Source organism: Aptenodytes forsteri, unplaced genomic scaffold (assembly GCF_000699145.1).
Source record: "Aptenodytes forsteri isolate BGI_AS27 unplaced genomic scaffold, ASM69914v1 Scaffold23, whole genome shotgun sequence".
Classification (NCBI taxonomy): domain Eukaryota; kingdom Metazoa; phylum Chordata; class Aves; order Sphenisciformes; family Spheniscidae; genus Aptenodytes; species Aptenodytes forsteri.
The window spans coordinates 820,062-834,801 of NW_008796043.1; the positions used below are offsets into that span (position 1 = coordinate 820,062).

The 14,740-nt window shown below is 40.3% G+C and overlaps 1 protein-coding gene across 1 annotated transcript in view; it reads right to left on the reverse strand.

The window, feature by feature from the left end:
• SPIDR (scaffolding protein involved in DNA repair) overlaps nucleotides 1-14,740 on the reverse strand; it is a 202,485-nt gene that overhangs the window by 32,307 nt on the left and 155,438 nt on the right. The gene's annotated exons all lie outside the window — the stretch shown is intronic.

Genomic DNA, 14,740 nt, shown 5'->3' on the forward strand with positions numbered 1-14,740 from the left:
TTTTTTTTTTTTTTTTAATTTTTAAGTAAGTAAGTCTCATGCAAAAGCTTGGGAAGATTTTGTTAATTTGCTAATAGCTAATAGCGAGTATGGGGGCTGGGGGAAGATGAGACTGATTACTCTGCACTCTGCGTATGACTGTGCTGATCTTTAGGACAAAATGTCTCCCAGTAGAAATCTGGAGAGGATTACAGGATTACGCTGCCATGCCCTTCTCCTAGTTCGTCACTCCTCATGGGTAAAGGGTAAAACCTTCTCTTACTATTACTTTCTTATGCTGACACAGTAAGTCTCATGCAAAAGCTTGGGAAGATTTTGTTAATTTGCTAATAGCCAGGAGCAAGGATGGGGGCTGGGGGAAGATGAGACTGATTACTCTGCATTATTTGTATGACTGTGCTGATCTTTAGGACAAAATGTCTCCCAGTAGAAATCTGGAGAGGATTACAGGATTACGCTGCCATGCCCTTCTCCTAGTTCGTCACTCCTCATGGGTAAAGGGTAAAACCTTCTCTTACTATTACTTTCTTATGCATGAGAAATCATATCTCTCCATACTGCTGCCTTGTTTCGGGCAGCTGACTTTCTGGAGAGGTAAGGGCGACAAAAACCTTCTTAGCTTTGGTCACCTCCAGCCTCCTCAGCGGCTAGTGGAAAAGAATAAGAAAAAGAAGATCTGCCTGCAGAGGAGATGAGAGCGCACGGAGGCCAGAACTGACTGATGATACAGGGATTGCCTTTACTGAGTCTTCTGAAAACAAGCAGCAGAAATTTGTCATGAACAGATCTTAACCCACAAATAATTGTTTTACCCTAGGGTAGGAGGACAACCATGTGGCCCACAGCAGCTTTTCTCCATGCATAGCTAAGCTGTGCAGCACAGCATGAGGAGCAAGACAGCCAGGCAAATGCTACCACCTTCGCAGTGCTCAGCAGGGACTTCATTAGTTACTCTTTCTTCGGAAGGGAGGGAAAGGGCAGAATGGGGAAAATGCCTGAAAACGAATTGAATTGTATTAGCTCTGATATTTGCTCATTCTTTATCTCAACCATGCAAGAGACAGCTGCTGCTGCTTTGTTTGTCAGAAAGACTTCTTATCTCTTTGAGGTGCGGTCCTAGCAGAGGCATAAAGCACACGTACATAAACACACATAAACAAAAACCCCCTCTCCCTTAATCACCAGAGGCACAACACTACCTACACAACTCTAATTCAGCAACTTGTCTGGTCAAGTCTCAAGGTGGAGCTGATTAACTCCTGCTAATATGGCTCAGATTCAAATTGTAACCTGCAGGACACCACCCTACCAGGATTTAATTTATCCCTATCTTATGCACTCCTTGCATTCACCATACCCATATTATCTCTGAAAAATCAAAGCTCAGGGCACAGGTCTAAACACACAGGGACAACTATCCATCTCCCCTACCCCCTCATAACACCAGCAGGATTTTCCTTTTAAAAGCACCGTATTCACCAGATCACAAACTGCTTCATGTTCCCCTTTGAAAAGTACGTACCCACTGTAGCCTTCTGTAGGGAGACACAAGATTCAGAGTTTTCTGCTTAAAATCCATGCCATTTGCTGTCACTAAATAGCGAGTGAAGCTCTACAGAGCGTAACTATGGCTTGAACGATACAAATAAAAACTAATGATGATGATGACTAGCCCCTTCTATGCGTAGGTTGCAGAAGTACACAGGTACAGAGGGAAACACAAGCACCGCTGCTTCCAGTTTATAAGGAGAATGTCAAGCTCAGAGAAGAATCCTCATCATAACTCTCTCCAAGTATAGCCATTTCTAGCTGGTGCTAGGCTGGTGCTCTGGTTGGAAGCACTGAGACGACCAAAATAGCAAGCATTTGCTTTGAAAACTGGAGGTTTAAAATTACTGAAAAGTGGAGTTTGTGATCATGCACGTTTTTATTCGGTAATTGTGGAAGGATCCAGCAGGAAAGAAAGGAGAAGGCAGTTCAGGAGTGCTGGACCTGGCAGAGCGGGAACAGCACACACCATTCACACCAGATACTCCAGTTCCCTCCAGCAAGAGACAGGCTGTCCTTGCAGAAGTATTGGTGGAAACTGCACATGTGACAGGAGTATCACCAGGGAAATGAGCAAGTCTTATCTCAGCATCTCAAATAGAAAATATGCAGCAGAGGCCTCCCCAGTCTCGGGACAGGAATCTTTTCTTTGCAGGCACTTCTTAGCATGTGTGTAACAGACTATTTATATAACACACTTTGCAAATAACTCACTACAGTAACTATATCAAGCCCATAATTTGGGATTTTCCTTGTTTTTCCTTAGATTCTTATATATATGTTAAAAAAAATGAAAAAGAGTGAGAGAAGTTATAAAATGATTGTTGCTTATTTTTATTCACTTCCTTGAATAGTCCCTTACTTCAATACAAACTGGAAAATCAAATGCAACTTCACAAGGCCTTTTATGAACTCTGCCTGTTGATTGCTTTTTCCATTTCTTCGTTCAGGTTAATCCTTCCACCTCCTATTTTCTGCCTATGACCTGAAGAAGCAGCACTTCTGTGGGAAATGGCTTTTGTGCGTAGGAAGAGACCTGTATGAGCCAAACATATCAGCAGGGCTACCTTTTTAATGCACAACATGCATGTAGAGAATGGAGCTCCACAGCACTGTAAATGTTCCCACTCAAAATGTGGAACACCACCTGCCTGATGGGAACTACGCACAACATCTCAGGAACGGGTGTAGCACAAAAGGCAGACAGCTTTTCGTACTTGCAATGACAACCACGGCTTCACACGTGACAATTTTTTCAGCATAAAACATTTCTTCTATGAAGTTTTTATGCGGCACCAAATGAACTTTTTAAACTCCCCATCTGACACTGTCTCTAAGTGTACTTTCAGATTAAACTGCTGATGTGTGTGTTTTATTTGTACACAGAATTTTACTCAAGAGTAAACGAAACATTTAAAACCATAAAAAGACATTCCGGACATCCACTCAAACACAATATGGAGCCTAAGACATAATTTCAAAGAGTTACAGAGTTGCATTTGAAAAATATTTTCAGTATCATCCAATAGCTTCACTTATCTCGGATTCATAAATGAATATTTAAGTTGTTCTACATTAATAGTTTAAATCCAAAGTAATTATGTAAGTAAAAATTTACAGTGACGGTTGGTTTGGAAGACACAGAAAGTTAAGGAAAAATAACTTCCCAAGTACTGCCTAAAAGTTTGTATAAAGGTTCAGCCACAAGAAACCAGTAAGGCCTTCCTCCCTCCACATCCCCCAGGCATCTCCCCCGTACAACACTACGCTGCACGTAATTTATGGTCCTTCTGCTAAGGAATTTTAGGTGGTAACAAAAAAGCAAACACATCAGATCACCCCAGCTTGTTTCGGACTCACTATGCTGTTAATTGTAGTTGGTAAAAAAAATAGTGATGCACACACTCCTCAGGTTCCTCAGTGTACCATTACTTCAGCATGGAATCCCATTGCGATCCCTTGGTTATTTCAGTATACAATTCAGAGAAAATATTATTTTCCTGTACGTCATGATTTAATCATTTAATCAAGAGTAAAAATGTACATTTAAGAAACTCACAGGCTCAGCTGAAAACTGCAAGTCTTTCTTATGGATGATCTCCAATAGAAAAATCATGTTCCAAATATAACGTGTAATTACCACCCAGTCATTTAAAGTACCTATCTATGAATCTGAGGAGGGGTTCTTTGTTTATTTTTTTAATCGTAAGACTTTGTAATTATTGTTTTGGCATCCAAGAATTCCAACAGTCGGCAAGGTGCTGCCAAAAGATCTTCTCTTGCAAGGTGCTCAGCACCCTCCTTTCCAAGAAAACCAGCATTCAGTTGCTGGTTCTGGCAACATTTCACATCAACTTTGCCACGCTATGTTTCCTCCACGCCTCAGTTCCTTATACGTAAAAATCAGAATAAAAGTCCTGTCTTCAAAGGGTGATCTGAAAGCAATAGCTGAATAATGCGATGTACCTAGGAGGGCAGGTCCACAAAATCTATTCTGTGTGCTAGATCCCATTTGAGTTGGGGGAGGAGGCTATATATATGTATGTGTGTATATAGAGAGAGAGAGAGCGGGCTTTCTTGCAGTACCAACCCATTTCTTCCACACTACAGGGCTTTGAGAACTCTCAACTCCCCCTGCAAAACCCATGGTGAGGGCTTTATAGAATTACAGCATCTGGAATGACACAAGAACATTGTAGCAGCAGTACTGGGGTCGCTTATCTTTCAGGACCGTATTATTTGTGGATTCACCAGATTTACTTCTGAACCACACAGACCATGAATGGGATCCTAGAAGATTTTATTTAAAAAAAAAAACAAACCAACCATGAAGTGAGTATTAAAAAACCAAAACTGCCCATTTCAGCAGGCACAGAACATCCTAAAATGCATTCTTGGTAGTATAGCATTGCATATGTGCTTCCTCAGTGCATGTGAAAGGTAAATGAAATATAATAACACTGTGGGATTTCTTACAGAGCTGCATCTGTATTCAATAAGACATTCTGCCGTTTCAATCATCCCACCGAACTAGCACAAAAATATAGTATTCACTGAAATAAAAGGCAGAATAAAAAGCAAAGAAGAAAAGCAGAAGTGAAATCACGTTGGGGTTCCTTCCCCAGCAGAAAGGCAACTTTCCACTCTTTCTCACAGGGTCTGCTGTTTCTGTTTTCCACTCACGCTGTTTGTCTTTACTGTCCTGTAGTGGCTGCTTTTCCTAGGTGTGTTTCTAAATGAGGGAGAGGGAGCGTGTTTGTGTGTGCATGTCGTGTGTTTACAAGAGTTATGGTAGCAGTTCTCAGCAGTCCACCGAGAGTTCTAGGAAACGGCCCCTGTTATTTTATTCTGGGTCAATGTCAGCTCATGTCAGGCAGTAAAGATCACACAGGACAGCTCGCTCCATCTCGCAGTCCTGGCTGGAGGCCTCAATGGGAGAGGGAAAGGGAGCGAGCTGCGAGTGGGCGGAGAGCCTTCCCAGCACTCTACCAACCACCGCACGAGGAATTATGATAAACACCACTCTGGAAACCAGATACAACAGTACATTGTGTTCTTCTTCGGAAAAACAACCAGACTTCGGCTCACTTAAAGTAAACAGTTAATCCTGTTTATCTTTTTTTTTTTCCCCCCTCCTTTCTTGATGAGTTGTTAACAGAACAATCTCTTCTGCAAAGCAAATAAGAGATCCGTCCCTTAAAGTTGTACTGATTTTCTCTTCCTTCAAGAGAAAAAAAATCAATTCGATATGTAAACTTTCTACTATCGGCAAACAGTGTGGAATAACAGTCTTTCTTGGCTTAAACTGACTCAGCAAAGCGATGCCAAAACTGAATGAAACCTTTCCCTCACTTACATATTTTATTTTGGAAAACTGAAGTCCCAAACAGAGCGTTCTATTCATCCCTTTTAACTATTCCTTTTCTGACAAGAACAAGCAAAACTGGTTAAAACAAAAAAAATCAGGATGCGTGGTGTCCTTGCAGCCTGAGTAGAGGGTGCCTGGGGAGTACAGGTTAGCTACTGAGCAGGGGGGCGGCCGTTCCCAGGTTTTCTCCGGAGGGTGAAGAGAGAGGAGTCAGTCTAATCAACTGCAAGTGAGGGAACAAACTATTATTCTCTTTTTCAAAATATATGCTTACTGTGTAAATTCATGATGTCCCTGACTTTCAGTATTAAGGGTGATTAATTAGAAAAGCAGATGGAATTGATTATCTTGTTTTGTTGGAGTCACCACAGTCTACCTATTAACTACTTCTTACTGGGGACTCCAACCCAGTCCACTGAAAGCTACAAGCTTTTCCAAAGGGAATTCTAATTTTTAGCACTCAGGAGTTTAAATAGTTCTGAAAGTCAACAGCGAAAGTGTGCTTAACATCCCCAGTCAGTAAAAGTTTGTTGATTTAGCTATTTATAATCATAAAAATACATCATTTGCAAAACTGAAAGAGGAGAAGGAAAATATTTCCCTGTTTTATTTTTACTCATCTTGCAAGTTCTAAGATTCTGGGTTTTCTGTGCAACCGATGTCATCAAGTGCAAAAACATAAATTCAGGTCTGGGAATGAAAGTCTGATTTTCAGATTTTTTAAAAAAGTATTTTACATATAAAACTTTTATATTTTTAATGCTTTTTCTGCCTTGAGATCTTAATTTATTTTGCATTTATTTTTAAATCTTTTGCAGCAATTGCTGAATTTACATCACTCGCATGAGCTCTAAAGTGACAGAGCAGGACAAAGTAGTGCTATTTCCCACTGCAGAAACTGGGCTGGGGCGGCAGCTATCAGTGAGCCGGGGCCAGAACCCCAGAGGAGCAGCCTCGGGACTATCCCCCCAAGTCCACCCCTTCGCCCACCATGGCCTCCAGCCAAGACTGGAAGAGCCAGTATTGGTAGGCCAGGACTGCTGTTGAACACTTCATCTTGCTCCAAGTGCAACCCTGTCATTTAACCCCCTCCCTCCCAGTGCTGCACCTGCACAGTAAAAGCATGGTTGCTCTCATGATTGTGGGTTTGGCTGGCCAAATTTCTCCCCAAATTGACGGATGGTCCACAGTGTTATCTGTTAAGAACACAACTTATGCCAAGGTGCTGCAGCTCTGAGCAGAGCGGTTATTAGCTGTAGGACTGCAGCAACATACTTTGGTAAAACCTCTCTCTCGGGAAGCCAGAGGAGAATGTGGCGGTGCTACAGTCTCTGCTTGTTGGAGAAACTCCTTGGCACAGGAGATGAAAGCAATAAACCTAAATCATTTAGGGTGCAGTTATAATCCATGTACAAAAGAGGACTCCCTTTGGCTCCCCACATGTTGACCCCATGGTGGCTGGCCACCATCACGTGCTACATCAGGAGGGAATGTATCAGCCGAGAGGAATGCGGATGAGAGGTGAATGGATGGGAGATCATTAGGAGATGAAGCAACAGCAGGAGGAAAATGTGGAAGGTGAAGAAAACAAAGATCAGGAGGAAATGCTCTCTGATATTACCTCTTTTCCACTTCCTTTCTTATACCTTACTGTTCTCCATATCTCTGGTAGTTAAGAGATTAGGGGGAAAAAGGCCAGTTTGTGGCAACACTAGTATAATCCTCTGGATGACCTACAAGCATTACTGACGGAGCGCCTTCTCCAGACACGTTTGGATTTTTCACATCAGAAGTTATGGACACAAGAAGCACTGCTGAAAGGGAAGTGCAGATGGCAGCAGCTGGCAGCAGTTTTCCAATTTGATAATAAAAAATAAAGTTTTGTTACCCTTTTAAGCTTCCATTTGAACGTTTCAAAATGAGAAATCCCATTTTCCGTTACAGGTCAAGTTAAGCTTGTAATTTATAAATTACTTTTAAATAAGCAGCAGGTTTGGGCCATTATCCAAACCTCACTCAAATTAACATCTTTCCATTGATTTCAATGAGCTTCATTTCTTGCCGTATAGCAGGCAGAGAAAATACCTGGGGCAGCACCAGTAACATTCCCCCACCTTGATTTCATTCAATCATTCATGCAAATTCCACATTTCTCTTTTAAAACTATCTAAACTGAACACCAATCAAGGATCAAACACTGAAGTAATTTTATAAACATCACACTTACTATTTCCTATAATTTCAAGGAATCATTTTTAGCAGGATCAGAACTTGGAGCACAGCACACAGTACACAAAAAAGCATCTTAAATCTGCCATATCCTGATTTTTTTATTTTTTGCATTTAATTGGGTAATCTTAAAACATGCATAGAGAATCTCTCACTTCTTTCATCACTTTGGTTATCTTCGTATGCATATGGAGATTTGAAATATTATGCGTGCTACTGGGAAGCGTCCTAAAAGAAAAAATCTCTACTACAGCATCTTAATCACAATTACCCTGTACAGATGATAGTCTTTATTTTATACCACATGCATGTGGAATGCTATTTTATTGTAATGACATAATCAGTCATTACACTGGATTTCATGTAACAACCCTGGTCAAATACTGAGAAACTACATGCATGGTATACTTGATTCTGATTTTCCCTTCCCCTATAAAAAGAAAACAGTCCTGAAAGTAAGAATCTGTTAAAATAGTTTGAACAGCATAGTTTGTTCTCATTATCCATATTCCAAGGGAAAGAAAAAAAGAGGACCAAATGTAATCAAAACTACAGGAAGAGTTTAGAGAGACAAAAGATAATCATGCAAATTAGAACTGGATTAGGGCCCTTAGTAAACCTATCTATTCATGCCAAAAGAGGTGATTTAATATTCTGTGGTTAAGATTCTGGTTTTGTGTCTTATCCAAAAGAATATCAACAATAGCACATTGTTCTCCTACCACCATGCTGGTGTTACAGCCTCTGATGTGATTCAGCACAGGCTCGAAGGGAGAGGCACAGCTAAATGTTTGGATTTTCCTGAGCTGTCACCCACTGCAGGCCAGCAGGAGATACAACATCACAGCCAAGATAACAAAATACCTTTTGCCTTTAAAAACATGCAGTTTCCTGTTGATAGTGTTCTGTATTGTCATACTTGTTGTCTCGTCCTCTTTTTCCTGTCACACATTCCTTCTCTAATTAAGGCTTCACTGAACTGCACTGAGGAAGCTTTAGGACAGGGACAATTTCTTCTACATGCCTGTAGAGCATCTGATACAGGGTACAAGCCCTGATCCTCACTGGAGCATCTGTGTCACAAAACCAGATCAAAGCTTTGGCGTAGCCATTTAAACACCAGTTGCTGCTGCTTATCCTTCTTAACCACAGGCAATAGGGCTAGTATTTGCATTTTCAGAGTACTGTCAGCATCTTAGCAGTTGCATTTTTCCCTCTCAAGCTCTCCACTGAGTAGGATCTCTTTGCGTTGAAGGGTCTCAAACCAGGCTGCTAGACTGCTCCTCCAGCCTGGCTTCACCCCCATCCCCATTTGACAAAGCATTCAGGAACCATCAGAAGGATGTTTGAAGGTTGCTTCAAGGGGACTGCTTCCTGTGATATAAGACGCAGAGAACCACCAGCATATAAAAATGATATTTTATATAAATATAGGCTACGTTTTCATGCATTGTCTGTTGCCATGGGACACACGGTTTATGGTGTTATCTCCACTGCCAGGTAATGTCAGACGCCCTTGATTTTGGATCATGTGACACTATGTAACTCACGTACTCCCAAGGTGAAGCATAAAGAGAACCTAAATTTAAAACATGGGAATATGCTAAAATAAATACAGACAAAGCCTCCAAACGATATTCTCAAGAATAGGAGACAAAATGGCTACATTTTTAATAAATGTGCTTTCTGACCAGCCATTTTTCAAACACGTTTCCTAACTCCCACCACTGCAAGAAGTGTGAAAATATCATCAAGACAAAAATACAATAAATGAAAACACAGTAAGTGAATCCCACTTGGATCAATCTAAGCATTTGGTTTTACCAATTTAAAAAAAAACCTAAGTTAAAAAATCGTAACTGAAATGGAATTTCTAAACAAGTGGTTTCAGAGTAGGAAAATGGCATTGTTTCAAAACATAGCACTTCAGCAATTTCACAATTTTTCAATTGCTTGTACAAGCTTTTCATAAGAAGTTTTCATTTTTTTACAAGATGATCTCACAGAAAATTATTTCTTTGAAAAATTCCCAACCATTTTTCCTAGAAATATTTTTCAAAACTGTAATGCAGTAACTATTCATTAATTTTCAAGGCTTTGTTTTGACAAAACATAATTATCCAGCATACCGAAGAATAATTACGCAGTATGCCTGTAAGTAGAACCAATGCTGAACGGTGAGAGATGGAAATGTAATATATATATTTTTCCCCCTCTCCTTCTCTCACAATAGCTGTAGAAATATATTTGAACATATAACTTCTTTTTAAGCAGAAGCAAACCTGTAGGGAAAGCTGTAAGAAAACCACTCTTCTGTGCAAATTTTAAGTTACAGAACTTACACAAAATAAAAATGAATTTCTGTGCTTACATCTCTTCCTGGTTGTTAAAAACAGCCTATTAAAGCTTAGGAAAAGGAGAAACCTAGTGGAAAAAAGGTAATTTTTACATTTAGAAAGCAAAAATAAAAAAGCCTGGGTCCTCTACAGAAAACCAAGAGGTTGAGACTGCCGGCGCCATCCCTGGAGGTCCAACATGGCTATGGCTGGGGGTCCGGGGGGGGGACCCGGGGGGGGGCAGGCCCTGATCCTGAACAAGGTAACGCGAGAACAGACTGCTGCCTTCGCATGCACCTGAAACGAAGGTACTGGGCTGCACGTGGGAACAGCAGCCTGCCTGAAAACGACTGGGTATTTGGGGGACAGCCGGTGGAGAAGCCCAGTGAGGATCCTGAACCTCGCTGAGAAAAGGGGCTTATTCCAACCTCCTCTGCTGCCTTACCTTACCTGGACTCTCTGCCAGGCATGAAGCAGTGCTGACTCCCAACAGCAACTGCAGGATCCGATCCGGATTTTACAGTGTAACTGCACCTGCAGATTTCAAAGGTGGTTTATGTGCATTTCCAATGAAAAGGGGGAGAAACACTCATGAGAATTTTCTTGGAGAAAAGGTGATAGCTACAGCCTGTCCCTAACCCCATTTGGATGTGTCATTACCACTAATTTTAATTCCGAAATGGCAACAGGCATGAACCGTATTTCACTGCTTTTTTTAAGCCGGTTACCTAAATAGGTTATTTTAATGGCAGTCCCACAAAATATGATAAAAATGTTCTACACATAGAACTAGATTTTGGATTTTTAAAAATTTGTACAGAATTCTAATTCACCACAAACTTTCCTTTCTTGACCAAAAGACATCTCTGTAAGCACAGTTAGTTGTAAACAAATATACATGTATAAAAATATGGTTTTTTTCATATAGTGTTAAAACAAATATGTAATTGCAAAGGCACAAAAAAGCATTCTGCTTCAGGGGTACATTCCCAGCTTAGCTTGACCTGATATGACAAGACAGGATGCCCAAGGGAAAGCTTGAAGATTGAGAAAGCATTGAAAAGTAGCAGAATAAGGCAGTAGGAAGAACTGACTTTCTTCAGAAAGGCTAATGCTTTCCCAGTTGCCAGCCAAATCAATGCTGAAAATCATATACCACACATTCAATGTTTTTTGAATAATTAACTTTTTAGACTCCAAAAAGTTGTTTATCTACAGCACAGACAAAGATTTATGTTCTCGTAGGGCAAACAAATGCGATATCATCTGATTTGGGATAAGACACCAAGAAACCATTTAATTTCATGCTACAGTTGTTTAATTTGAATTCATAACTTTCCCTGTCTTCCCCCATCCATTTCCCCTTCTCCCCAATCTGCCATACTACCTGTGTTTTTCACTGCTGCACATACTGACCTCTGTATACATACTGACCCCAAATTTCAATATTAGCTATCAGTGAAACATTCCCGGTTGTCCTGGTTTCGGCTGTGTGGTGCTCAGTTGCCAGCTGAGGTTAAACCACAACACGAGTATTCCTCATTTTTTCATTCCACGGCGTGAACACTAGTTTTAATCCTACAGCTGGGATGTTAATGTATTACAGCACTTTTAAAAGTGTATTCTTTGTATGTTTTATATTATAATTTATTATTAAGTTATTAAGTGATAGGGAGCTGGGGCAAATCAACCTTGTAAATACAGCTATACGAACAACATCCAGTTGACTAAGTGGCAAGAATGTTTTGTATAAGTCAGTTATATTTCCCTAGTGGGCAGTATTGTTTTCTAGCTAAAATACATCAGTTAACAAAAGATTATGGTGAGCAAGGTAGGAAAAGAACCTGAAAGGGAACAGAATTCATTTCTGTTTTACATGCATGAGTCAGCAACAGAGTAACAGAAATCTTAAAGCATCAATACAGATTTGTCTTGGGACTCTGGTTAACTTCTATAGCGTCAGTGCTTATAAACCTTGGTAAGAACGCAAGCAGCTGTCAGGTGTCAGAGAGAAACACTGTCTGCAGTTATTCCAAAATGAGGTCATAGGAACAGCTTATCACTGCTGAACAACTACTTCAACACCTAGATGGAGGGTGTTGATGCTGGCCTGGAAGAACACACGCTTGGGAAAAGCACTGTCCTCACCACCTGTATTTTTGCCTACCTGAAGAACAACAGAGACAATTCACCTATTTCAACAACGCTTATAAGGTGTTATTTATTCAGGTTTAGAAACACACAAATGGAAACTACTGTTATAACTGTTAAATTATGATAATTACCACACTGATCTTCTTGTTCTACTGGCTCAGTTTATTAAAGTTGCCAGAGAAGATTGCCTAACCTTGACCACTGCGTTAAGAGTTCTGAAGTGGTTCAAACTTTGGGTATTTGCAGTTGTGGAATGGGTTGCACGATTTCAGTATCACAGTGGGTGAAATGGAGTAAGGGGGAATGGATTATCTGGATTTTATGCGCTTTCTAGTTTTCTTACCTGCAGGTTGACTTGAATTGGAAAACAATTAGAGCATCAATAGACTATATTTCATTCATCCTGTTCACTGTGCAAAAGGGGACCAGACTGCACAATTTGGGAGGAATAATCAATATTAAAATAGACTGTATTTACATTAGAATCTTAAGATATGTTCTTTACCTATGTACTTCTCCTTCAGTGGCCATAAAATCTCCAAAGACATTAAAGGTTACCTTTGATACTTTGAATACCCAAAGTAAAATCTGCTAGAAATAATTTGGCATATATTTAAAGTATCTCATCACATAGTTTTACAAGTGTACAACCTAGCTGGAAAAACTAGAAATGGTAAATTGTGATTTATAAAAATTATACAAGAATGGTTACTGGGTAGCCAACAAAGCTGTGCGTTGCCAGCAGAGCATCAGTAATTTCTCCAGAATTCATCACAACAAGCTTCATGTTTTCCTTACTTTGTATGTTGGTATGCAGGTAGAGAGATGGTTCCACTACAGAAATACCTCTTACCGTTCCAACTCTCATGTAACTTACATCATGTAAACGGAGATTTCAAAATAATTTATCTGAAGCCTACACCGGGCAGAGATAAAATACCACAGTTACACATCACACAAAAATGACTTAGAATCTTATCATGGCTGCTCACAAAGTGATGCTCCCAGAAAGCAAGAATATTATCTTTCAGCGCTGCAGCAGCATTTTAATGTACAACAAGAAACTTCCACACAAGCTTCACACTTCACCGGGTTTTAGCCAGAAGTTTTCCCAAGATACAACCATGCCAGCAGGAGAAGGCAAGGAATGCCTTTCCATTGTCTTTCCAAGTCCTTCCCAACACCTCTGTATAATCAAATCAAAAGACAACGATCTGTGATGAGGCCAGTTTGCAGTATGTGGGTAAGACACAGAAGAATGCCATGTGAAAAGAAATAAAGACACCTACTATCTCTGATGGCGTAAGGCTGTATTAATCTAAGTAAAACTGCTCAAAGAAAACAGAAGTCAGAATTTGCAATGCTCAGGGTCAGAATACTTGGTCTGCCTAGAAACAGACACAATTACCTTCCATGTTCAACTTGCTTTGTATAAGATTTGTGATATTAAAAGTGGTTCTGGACTGAAATGTTAACATAGGCAATCTCAGGACACAGCAAACTTTTTACGTTGTTTTCAAATTTCTAGTTGAGTAATGAAAGAAATATTAACATCTCCACCTACACTTCCCCACAAACTAAACTTTTTAATGAGCAGATTCAGCTAGGAAAATGTCCAGCTTCTCATGCCATGCACTTAAGTGCACTGTAGATTTCAAGATCATTTTTGTTTTCTGTAGTGTGTTTTCTTAACTATGACTTGAAATCATGTCCACTGAAGGATTTTTCTGTCAAATCATAAAGTTCTGTATTTTTCATGCTCTGCAAGAACAGCAAAATCTTAAGCTAAACATTTTTTCCACATGCAAATGTAGATATATATACACATCCACACGCATCTCTCTGTCTCTCTCTCTCCGTATCAAACCTGCAGACTGAAAATACTATTTGTCAGGTGGTATCAACATTTAGCATCCACAAACTAAAAATTCCACAAATTTAGCACCCACAAACTAAAAACCAGTTTCATGTCAGGAAGTATTCAGTGGAGATACCAGATCAAGGTGTATCTGCCCTACACAACTGATTCCCCACTCCTAAACTGTATTACACTGTCCCCCCTCCTCCCTCATAACTGTGATGGCAAAACAGGTTGAGGCAGCACGAAAAATCAGAACAGGGAACTGATCTGCCTTTAACAAACAAATCTCAGACGCAAAAATAAAGTTATTTACCTGGAGTACTACATCCAGCTCTGGTGTCCTCAGTACAAGAAAGACATGGACCTGTTGGAGTGGGTCCAGAAGAGGGCCACAAAAATGATCAGAGGGCTGGAACACCTCTCCTATGACGACAGGCTGAGAGAGTTGAGGTCTCTCTGAAGTGAGAGCCTGGAGAAGAGAAGGCTCCAGGGAGACCTTATCATGGCCTTTCAGTACTTAAAGGGGGCTTATAAGAAAGATGGGGACAAACTTTGTAATAGGGCCTGTTGCGATAGGACAAGGGGTAATGGTTTTAAAATAAAAGAGGGTACATTTAGACTAGCTATAAGGAAGAAATTTTTTACGCTGAGGGTGGTGAAGCACTGGCACAGGTTGCCCAGAGAGGAAAAAAAAACTGCCCACAGAGGGGGTTTGGACTAGATGACCTTTAAAGGTCCCTTCCG